The following is an 11,943-nucleotide window of genomic DNA, read 5'->3' as shown; positions in this document are numbered from 1 at the left end:
TCAACCTAAGGTCGGTCTAAGTTTTGTATAATGCAAGTGGTCGGCTTTGGGTGTCGAAAGGGTGCTTGACGTGGATCCGGCAACAACTGTATCACCTCCTCAAGGGGGAGGTGTTGGTTGGTGGACGACCTCCATACTTGAAATCAAGAATGTCAAGCAAATGTCAAGTTTCGGTAAGCGCGGAAATGGTCATACACTTTGGTCAGGAACCTTATGGAGAATCACCATTTCGTTGCCCCGGGGGATATCCCGAATGTAGAACGCATTCATATTGGGAAAGGCGTTTTGCACAAATATGGTTTTCGAAACATGTATCTCATGCCTAGAAATTGAAAATTTATACTCGAATATTGTATTTGAAAAGCTCGTTTTTCGGCATTCGTTCTCAAGGTTTGGGAGCGTTCTTCGAAATTCAAAATCTGAATTGAACTCCCACTTGAAAACTTGGGCAGCATGGGCAACCAGCCACTGGAAGCCATTGTGCTGAATGCAGGCAGCAGCGCCTGGCGCAGGGGCCTGTGCCCAGCGCAACTGCTGGCATCCAGAACTTGAGCGTGGCAGTGGCAAGTTGCTCAAAGTTTGCTCGTATAATCGAATTGAAAGTTAGAACTCCCCAGTGGAGTTGCCAGAATTGTAGGGTTTTTTTTTGCACGTTTTAATCTCCCTACGGGGTTTTGAAAGATTTTGAATTTCGAAGGTGTCGACACCAAACAATTTTAAAGGGTCCGGTTTGGAAGGACCAAAGCTGACTCTTTGTGGATAAGGCATTGAATCTTAGAAATGGATGGGTGAGATTCGGGCAAGGGAATGAGATGCTTATTTTGCGAGCTTTAGAAATACATTCGAGTGCAAGACAAAGATTGTTTTCGGATAACCCTAGTAATGACACTATGTTGGTTTGAACATGCATTTAGGACATGAAAATTGCTACTTGTATGTGATCACTTCGCTTTAAAGTTAATTAAGGGAACCTAAGGCCGGTTTGTCCAAGAATTATCTTCGTTAAGTGTGATGTGCCCTTTTGTATATTGTTGAATTTAGCATGTGAGGTGATGAAAGCAATAAACAAATAAAGCATCATCACAAATAAAGGAATTATTGAAAGTGCGTACAAAACCACATCACCTTAAAAATAAGGTGAGTAAAGAGTGCGGAATTGAAATTGCAAGAATAAAGGTGCGATATTGAAATGCGATATTGAAAGGTGCAATATTGAAATTCGGTATTGAAAGGTGCGATATTGAAATGCGTTATTGAAAGGTGCGATATTGAAATTCGTTATTGAAAGGTGCAATATTGAAATGCAGAATTGAAATTGTATTATTGCATTTGAGATCCAAACGCCAAACGACTACTTAATAATAAGTGCGCCCGACATGGTTTCAATTCTAAAATTCTCAACTTTAGACGAGTTGCTCATGATAAAGCGTCCTTGATTTTGGTTATTGAAGTAGAACTTGAATATTGAACTTGAAAGTAGAACTTAAATATTGAACTTTGAACATTGAAATGAGGAGTCTTGAATCTCAAAGGTTAGACCTTTTAATGTTAAAAAGGCCTCACCTTTAATGTGCTCCATAACTTGGAATTGATTCTAGTTTAAGGAAGTGATTAAAAACAACCTTAAACATCATGGAATCTTGAAATGTAACTTGTATTTGAATCATGAAAGATGAACATCCATGGGTTCTAGTTTAGAAAAGGGATTGCACTTTTCTAAACATCATTGAACTTTTTGAAAAGGTTTTGATTTTGTAAAAATATGTGATTGTTGTAAGTAACACTTTTGAGAGCAAAAGTGTCAACTTTACTAATCGTTTTTGGAATTAGAGATTGAATCTTGTATGACATATTTGAAGTGGTGTTTCGGACAATCATTTGGAGAGGATTTCAAGAGTGAAACCTCCCAAAGATAACACCTTTGGCATAATTTTCCTAGTTAATCAAGGGTATGAACCCTAATGATAACATCATTGGATTTTGTATTTAGAAAGGTAGAAGAGTAGAAAGCATTGTAGATTTGATTAGGGATTCGGAATTACCTATTTAGGGTTAGGCTAGCTTTCCGATTAGTGCTCCCAATTTCTTAAATGCTTGAAATTGTATAGGAATTTGTAGTTTAAGATTTGATTTTTGTATTTGATTTTGAAAGCGTATTTTGAAATTACGACGATGTGTTTTTGATTTGCTGCCCCGAATTCTTGGAAATCGAGGGTTTAAATAGGGGATCAAGCGGCTAAAATCCAAAAGCCAGCTGTGCCTGGCGCAAGTGACGTGGCCCAGAATCCGCCAAAGCAAGGACGACGACGCCGTCCTTGCTTTTGTCTTGTATAGTTGTACCTTGGTACGGTTTGGTACGACCTTGGCACGTAGTGATTGCTTGGGGATTAAGACTTGATTTGCGTCTAAAAACAAGCCGTTTCGAATTCGTGTTTGAACTCGGTTTTACGGGACAAGGCCCGACATGCTCGGTTTTGTGGGTCGACGCCCGAATTTGGATTGCTTAATGTCATTTTGATTGGAAAAGGCCTTATAAGACCAATGGAGAGGTCCATCGGGTGAGATTGTGTTTGGATTTTGAAATTGATTTTTGGAATTTGAATTTTTTACCGAGTTCCGTAACGGGAACGAGCTCGGGACTTTGGATTTTGGATTTTGGATTTTGGAATGCATTTTAGAAATTGGGACTTCCTCACGGATTTGTACCAACCACCTAGCTAGGATAATAGTATCGTCATCATCCCGTTAGGGGAGACACGATTTAGGTGTCTACAATACTGCATATGATTTTTTACCATGTACAGTAGAAGAGCAAAAGGATTTTGGATAATTATTTTTTCACTTTCCATCTTTATTCATGCAAGCATTAGTTGGATTCAATCTCCCACAAGGGCCATGCATATTGTGCTTCACTAAGACAACATATAAGTGAGGATTTTCATTTTGATCAAGAAGTTCGGCACAAACAAATTTGTCATAAAATTCAGTAGAAGTCATTTTGTGGCCTTGTTTTAAATTATAAGAAAATGAGCATGTGGCATGCCTCTTTTTTGGAATTCAATTACATATGTATAGGCTGCTACGGGGCCAAAATAATGATTTTTAAACAAAATATGCTTCATTTCTTCTAATTTTGCTTTAAAAATCCGTGCAACCAAGTCTGGCCTATTTTCTACTCCATCATTAAAACGTAGTTCTTGTTTGATTTCTTGCCAATTTGGATTGCATGTCATAGTTAAGAATATATCTGGTTTCCCAAATCGTTGGACTAAAGTCATCGAATCTATGTAAAGTTTTCTCATGTCTCTTGGCCCTCCGAGGAAGGAGGAAGGTAGAACTATTCGTTTCCCTATGTTAGATGCTTTGTTTTCTCCCATTGCAACACTGTCAACAATTCCTTGATAAATTTCGGCTCGGATTTCATTCTGATTATTTCGGGAAAAAAAATCTAATCTTGATTATTCAAGTTTAACATACATGTCAACAACATATTGTTGGAGTAGGCACCCAGCACCCAGCTGTTAGGTTATGATACATATGACAATTCATAAATCATGCGGAAAAACCATTTAGCCAGGAATACATATTATTTACACATAATCATATAGCATAGTTTAGATGCATACTCTTTGTTGCGTGCCTTCCCTAGCTGCGCCCGAACCGAACAAGAACAAGTCTTTAGGACTCCAAGTGTCGTCCCTCCGTAGATAGTCCACAGCACGTCCGGATCCGCCTTAAGATTGACCAACTAGAATCGCCCTTAAGGTACTAAAGATTTTCGGCACTCTTAGATAAGAAATGTGTCTGAATTTTCTCTCAAAAACTCACTTTGAATACTTGAATAATCTGTTAAAATATGTGACCCTAGGCACGTATTTATAGAGTTATGGAAAGGGTTTTGGAATCCTATTAGGATACTAATTTATTTAATTATAACCCTACTAGGACTCTAATTAAATAATCATTATCTAATAGTTTTAGGATTTAATCACACTTCGAATCCTGATTGCTTCAGGATTCCCGCACAAGCAATGCACGAGCACCGTACACCCGCGCAAGCCTTGCGGCCCACGCTAGGCGCACAGCGCTCGGCCCATTGCTGCGCTCTGCGCGCGCGCGCCCAAGGCCTTGGCTGGGCCTGGCCTTGCGCTGGGCCTGGTCGAGGCTTGGCGTGCGCTGGTGTGCGTTGGCTCGCTGGGCGACGGCCTGGCTTCGTGCTGGGCCTTCGTCTAGCGGGCCTCGTCCGATGCTAATTCGTACGATACGCTTCCGATTAAATTCCCGATTCCGGAATTCATTTCCGATACGAACAATATTTAATATTTCCGATTCCGGAATCAATTTCCGTTTCGAACAAATATTTAATATTTCCGTTTCCGGAATTATTTTCCGATTCCGATAATATTTCTGATTCTGACAATATTTCCGTTTCCGACAATATTTCCGATTCTGGCAATATTTCCATTTCCGATAATATTTTCCGATACGTACCATGTTTCCGTTTCCGGCAACATCTACGACTTGGATAATATTTATATTTCCGATACGATCCATATTTCCGTTTCCGGCAATATCATCGTTTCCGGAGTATTCATTTCTTGCCTGTGACGATCTCAGCTCCCACTGAAACCAAGATCCGTCGATTCCGAATATCCATAGATGGAGTATCTAATGCCATTAAATACTTGATCCGTTTACGTACTATTTGTGTGACCCTACGGGTTCAGTCAAGAGTAAGCTGTGGATTAATATCATTAATTCCACTTGAACTGAAGCGGCCTCTAGCTAGGCATTCAGCTCACTTGATCTCACTGAATTATTAACTTGTTAATTAATACTGAACCGCATTTATTAGACTTAACATAGAATGCATACTTGGACCAAGGGCATTATTTCCTTCAGTCTCCCACTTGTCCTTAGGGACAAGTGTGCATTTCCTAATTCCTTTGTCGCTCGATGCTTGCTCTTGAACATAAGGTAAGAGTTGTCATCCTTATTATGTCCAGAGGTGTTTCTCGGTTTCAGAGTTCAACTGATCAAATAAACAGATAATCATAGCCTATGATTCATCCGAGCACGGCCATGCATTTCACAGTTTCTAGCTCTCCGAGTGGCCTTGTACAACTTTTAAGCATCTCATCCCGATTTATGGGAGGACAATCCCAATCTTGCGATCTTGAGATTAGACTTCGTTTGATGGGTGATTACCTGAGCGTTGCCTTTATAGCCTCCTTTTACGGTGCGACGGTTGGTCAACGTCAAAGCAACCAGTTCTCAAACAAGTAATCTCAAATCACTCAGGTATTGAGGATTTAGTGTCTAATAATTTTAATGAAATTTACTTATGACAGATTTTCATCTCTTACAGTAAAGTTTCATAGGTCTTGTCCGATACTAGTCTTCCCAAAGTAAGTATCTATGCAAATGATTATGACATTGCCATGTCCACATAGTTCAAGAAACAGAACTACTGGTCATCTTGCATTCTAATCGTCTAATGTTTTCTATGCGTCCAATTTTATAGAAAACTCCGACTAGGGACCATTTTCAACCTTTGACATTCAAGTTCACTTGATAGACATTTCTTAGTCACAGGACTGGTCCTGACGGTCTATCTTGAATATATCGTCAAATTGAAGGGACTCATCATTTAATAAACCACAAATTAAATGGTAAAAATGAATTCTTTTCATTTATTGTGAATGATTAACCAATAATGTTTTACAAAGATTTAAACTCTAAAACTTTAAAACATTAAACAGAGACATCAAAGCCATTCTCCAATATGCTTGATTCCCATAGCTGCAGTGTGCGAGTTGTGCTTCGCCTGCGGCAGATGTTTAGTCAATGGATCTGATATGTTGTCATCAGTTCCAATTTTGCTTATCTCGACTTCTTTTCTTTCAACGAACTCTCGTAGAAGGTGAAATCTACGAAGTACATGCTTGACTCTCTGGTGGTGTCTAGGCTCCTTTGCCTGTGCAATAGCTCCGTTATTGTCACAATACAGGGCTATTGGTCCTTTAATGGAGGGGACTACACCAAGTTCACCTATGAACTTCCTTAGCCATATAGCTTCCTTTGCTGCTTCATGTGCAGCAATGTACTCCGCTTCAGTTGTAGAATCCGCAATGGTGCTTTGCTTAGCACTTTTCCAGCTTACTGCTCCTCCGTTGAGGCAGAAGACAAACCCAGACTGTGATCTGAAATCATCTTTGTCGGTTTGGAAACTTGCGTCCGTATAGCCTTTAACAATTAATTCATCATCTCCACCATAGACCAGGAAGTCATCTTTGTGCCTTTTCAGGTACTTCAGAATGTTCTTGGCAGCAGTCCAATGCGCCTCTCCTGGGTCTGACTGGTATCTGCTCGTAGCACTGAGTGCGTACGCAACATCCGGGCGTGTACATATCATAGCATACATTATTGAACCAATCCATGATGCATATGGAATCCCATTCATTCGTCTACGCTCATCAAGTGTTTTTGGGCACTGAGTCTTGCTTAGAGTCATTCCATGAGACATGGGTAGGTAGCCTCGCTTGGAGTCTGCCATCTTGAACCTATCAAGCACCTTATTGATATAAGTGCTTTGACTAAGTCCAATCATCCTTTTAGATCTATCTCTGTAAATCTTGATGCCCAATATGTACTGTGCTTCTCCTAGATCTTTCATCGAAAAACATTTCCCAAGCCAAATCTTGACAGAGTTCAACATAGGAATGTCATTTCCGATAAGTAATATGTCGTCGACATATAATACTAGGAAAGCAATTTTGCTCCCACTGACTTTCTTGTATACACAAGATTCGTCTGCGTTCTTGATGAAACCAAAGTCACTGACTGCTTCATCAAAACGTATATTCCAGCTCCTGGATGCCTGCTTCAATCCGTAGATTGACTTCTTTAGCTTGCATACCTTTTTAGCATTCTTTGGATCCTCAAAACCTTCAGGCTGTGTCATAAACACAGTTTCTGTTAAAACGCCGTTTAAGAAAGCAGTTTTGACATCCATCTGCCATATTTCGTAATCGTAATATGCAGCGATTGCTAACATTATCCGAATAGACTTTAGCATTGCAACTGGTGAAAAGGTTTCATCATAATCCACACCGTGGACTTGCCTGTAACCTTTTGCAACCAATCTAGCTTTGAAAACTTCAAGTTTCCCATCCTTGTCCTTTTTCAGTTTGAAAACCCATTTGCTTCCAATGGCTTGGTAGCCATCTGGCAAATCGACCAAATCCCATACTTGGTTTTCAGACATGGAGTCTAATTCAGATTGCATGGCTTCTTGCCATTGCTTGGAGCTAGGGCTCGTCATAGCTTGTTTGTAAGTCGCAGCTTCATCACTTTCAAGTAATAGAACGTCATAGCTCTCGTTCGTCAAAATACCTAAGTACCTTTCCGGTTGAGATCTATATCTTTGCGATCTACGCGGGGTAACATTTCTAGATTGACCATGATTCTCACCAGATTCTTCTAAAGATCTCTGAGTTTCATCTTGAATGTCATCTTGAGCATTCTCTAGAGTTTGTTGTTCGACTCGAATTTCTTCGAGGTCTACTTTTCTCCCACTTGTCATTTTGGAAATGTGATCTTTCTCCAAAAAGACACCATCTCGAGCAACAAATACCTTGTTCTCAGATGTATTGTAGAAGTAATACCCCTTTGTTTCCTTTGGATAGCCCACAAGGATACATTTGTCAGATTTTGGATGAAGTTTGTCTGAAATTAATCGTTTGACGTATACTTCACATCCCCAAATCTTAAGAAAAGACACATTTGGAGTCTTTTCGACAGCTTTAGACGGAGCTCTATTTATAGTGAGTGCAGCTGTATTTAGTGCATGTCCCCAAAATTCTAATGGAAGTTCGGCCTGACCCATCATTGACCTGACCATGTCTAGCAAGGTTCTGTTCCTCCGTTCTGACACACCGTTCCATTGTGGTGTTCCAGGAGGAGTCAATTCTGATAGAATTCCACATTCTTTCAGATGGTCATCAAATTCATAGCTCAGATATTCACCGCCTCTATCAGACCGCAGTGCCTTAATCTTCTTGCCTAATTGATTCTCTACTTCACTCTGAAATTCCTTGAATTTGTCAAAGGATTCAGACTTATGCTTCATTAGGTAGACATAACCATACCTACTGAAGTCATCAGTAAAAGTGATAAAGTAGCTGAAACCACCTCTAGCATTTGTACTCATTGGTCCACATACATCTGTATGGATTAAACCCAATAGTTCATTTGCTCTTTCTCCAACTTTAGAGAAAGGTTGCTTTGTCATTTTGCCAAGTAAACATGATTCGCATTTACCATAATCCTCTAAGTCAAATGGTTCTAGAATTCCTTCCTTTTGAAGTCTTTCTAAGCGTTTCAAGTTTATATGGCCTAATCGACAATGCCACAGATAGGTGAGATCTGAATCATCCTTTTTGGCCTTTTTGGTATTTATGTTATATACTTGTTTGTCGTGATCTAATAAATAAAGTCCATTGACTAATCTAGCAGATCCATAAAACATCTCTTTAAAATAAAACGAACAACTATTGTCTTTTATTAAAAAGGAAAATCCCTTAGCATCTAAGAAAGAAACTGAAATGATGTTTTTAGTAAGACTTGGAACATGGAAACATTCTTCCAGTTCCAAAACTAGCCCGGAGGGCAACGACAAATAGTAAGTTCCTACAGCTAATGCAGCAATCCGTGCTCCATTTCCCACTCGTAGGTCGACTTCACCCTTGCTTAACTTTCTACTTCTTCTTAGTCCCTGTGGATTGGAACATAAGTGTGAGCCACAACCTGTATCTAATACCCAAGAAGTTGAATTAGCAAGTATACAGTCTATAACGAAAATACCTGAAGATGGAACGACTGTTCCGTTATTCTGATCTTCCTTTAGCTTCAAGCAATCTCTCTTCCAATGCCCCTTCTTCTTGCAGTAGAAGCATTCGGATTCAGAAGTGGGTTCACTGGCCTTCCTCTTTACAGATTTGGCGCCAGTTTGCTTAGTTGGGCTGGTCTTGTTGCCACCTTTCTTAGCATTCCTCTTCTTTCCAGATTTCTTGAACTTGCCCCCACGCACCATAAGCACATCCTGCTTATCACTTTTGAGCGTCTTTTCAGCGGTTTTCAGCATACCGTGAAGCTCAGTGAGCGTTTTGTCCAGACTATTCATACTGTAGTTCAGTTTGAACTGATCATACCCGCTATGAAGAGAATGGAGGATGGTGTCTATAGCCATTTCCTGAGAAAATTGTTGATCCAGCCGACTCATATTCTCAATGAGTCCAATCATTTTGAGAACATGTGGACTTACGGGCTCGCCTTTCTTAAGCTTGGTCTCAAGAATTTGCCTATGAGTCTCGAATCTTTGGACTCGAGCCAGATCTTGGAACATATTCTTCAACTCACTGATGATTGTGAAAGCATCTGAGTTGATGAACGTTTTCTGCAGATCCGCACTCATGGTGGCGAGCATTAGACATTTCACATCCTTGTTGGCATCAATCCAACGATTGAGGGCTGCCTGAGTGACCCCGTCGCCTGCGGCTTCGGGCATCGCCTCATCTAGGACATACTCCTTTTCTTCCTGCATAAGAACTATTTGCAAGTTCCTTTGCCAGTCAAGGAAGTTTTTCCCGTTCAACTTCTCCTTTTCAAGAATTGATCGAATGTTGAATGAATTGTTGTTTGCCATATTAAAAACTACAATTGAAAAGAATAAACAAATAAATAACCATTCACAGTTTCTCTTAATAAACTTAAATCCTAGCATACATGCATAATTCAATGTTTATTAAGCATTTTATTCAAGTTATTTGTTCCGGTAGGTGTGAATAAAATGATTCCAAGATCCTAAAATCATTGAAGAACTAATCACAGTTTGTCAACTTAATCCTAAAACATCTTAGGTAAGCAAAAGCCTTTTGCTAATAGTCTAGAAACTATTCTTGGTTGATAGGTACGTCTAAGAACTTATTAGGTAAACCTATCGATTTTGCCACGACATAAAAGGACTCCTTACTTATATCGTTGAGTTTCACCAAAACTAACATGTACTCACAATTATTTGTGTACCTTGCCCCTTTAGGACCAATAAGTAACACCTCGCTGAGCGAAAACTATTACTAGATTGATGTAAAGGATATCCAAGCAAGTGTATATTTTGGCATGGCACCTTTTAACTCAATTTTTAAGTTTGGAACTTAAGGCTCTTACTATGTTGGTTAGATTTTAAGTGAACTAAAATCCTTAATCATGCAACATAATCAAGCCATAATCTTATGCATAATTAAGACATATTTAAAGCAATAAATAACTTAAAGCATGCATAAGATAAAGGTGATCTAGTATGGCCCGACTTCATCTTGAAGCTTTGACTTCAAAGTCCGTCTTGAAAATCTCCGTGGGAGGCACCATTTTCTTCAAATAGGATAAGCTATAATTAAAACTAATTACAACTATTTGATGGTACGCAGACCATATTTGAATTGAAAAACAACTTTGGTACTTTAGACCAATTACATTCAAATTAATGGTACGCAGACCATATTTTCTATCCTATTTGGGCCATACTAGTCACTTCATAACCTGCAAAACAGTACATATACAATATATACTATTCACCCATTCATTATCATGAATGGCCCACATAGCTGGTTAGTAAAACACATTATGCATCACGTAAACATTTGCAGCAATTAATCAAGGGCACCAATAATCTACCAATTATTCAGTCCTTATTAATTCTAATCAAGTTGTTTTAACCTTAAGGATTCGTGGACCTAATCAAGAGTTTATGACTAAAAAGCGCTCCCACTTAAACCAATAAATTTATATGCTTTACTAATTTTAAACATAAAAATGTATTTCTAGTCTAACCGGAAACATACAAATTTAATTAAAATTTAAAGCTCATATGAATTTATAATTGAATCCAAAAAGTTTAATTTAATTTCAGTCGTATTTAAATTAATTCATGATTTTAATTTTAGTAAAATAATTAGAATAAATAAAATTTATTATAATTACAATATTCAAAATTAAAATCCAAGAAAATAATTTAAATTATTAATTTTAAAATTAATTAAAATTACGTAAACTGAAAATTTTCAAATTAAAAATTCAAAACGATCTAATCGCAACGCAAACACCCTACGCATCGCACGCCCATGGGCCACACGCACACAGCCATCGCTGGCCATGTGCGCGCAGCCCATGCGCTCGTCGCATAGCTGCTGCATCTTCCATCGCAAGCCATCGCACAAGTGGTGCTCGCTGCGCGCGCGCCAGCGCTCGATGCACGCGAGCCATCGCTCGCTGTGCGCGCTCGCCAGCGCTCGCTGCGCGCGCTCCAGCACTCGATGCACGCGAGTCATCGCTCGCTGTGCGCGAGCCATCGCTCGCTGTGCGCGAGCAATTGCTCGCTGCGCGCGATCGACGCTGGGCGCAGCGCTCGTGGCACGCGAGCTTGCGCTCGCTGCGCGCGAGGCAGTGCGCGTTGTGGCGCAGCTCGCTTGCTGCCAACACGCGACTGCCGTGCCTTGCCTTCGCCCATGCCCATTCGTCCATAGCTCGTGGCCCACGACACAAGGCAGGGCTACTGCCTTGTGCTCGTGCACCATGCCCCTGCTCATTGCATTCGTGCCGCACGGGCGACGAGCTCCCTTGCTCGTCGTCGCATGCCCGCACTGTACAACACCCCTTAAGGGTAACACGAAGCGTCCATTGCTTTGTGCGTGCAAGTTATATGAACGAATCGCATAAAAAATTTAAAATTTATATTTAAAATTAATGACAAATTAATAAATAATATTAATTTCATAATTTTAGGGCGAAAAAATCGAAAATTTATTATTCAATTGATTTCCGATTATTATGGATTCAAGCCTAGGTCATAAAAATTTAAAATTTATCATAAATTTACAATTTTTA

The sequence above is a fragment of the Spinacia oleracea genome, chromosome 4, assembly GCF_020520425.1.
Source record: "Spinacia oleracea cultivar Varoflay chromosome 4, BTI_SOV_V1, whole genome shotgun sequence".
NCBI classification, from domain to species: domain Eukaryota; kingdom Viridiplantae; phylum Streptophyta; class Magnoliopsida; order Caryophyllales; family Amaranthaceae; genus Spinacia; species Spinacia oleracea.
This window is presented reverse-complemented; position numbering follows the sequence as displayed.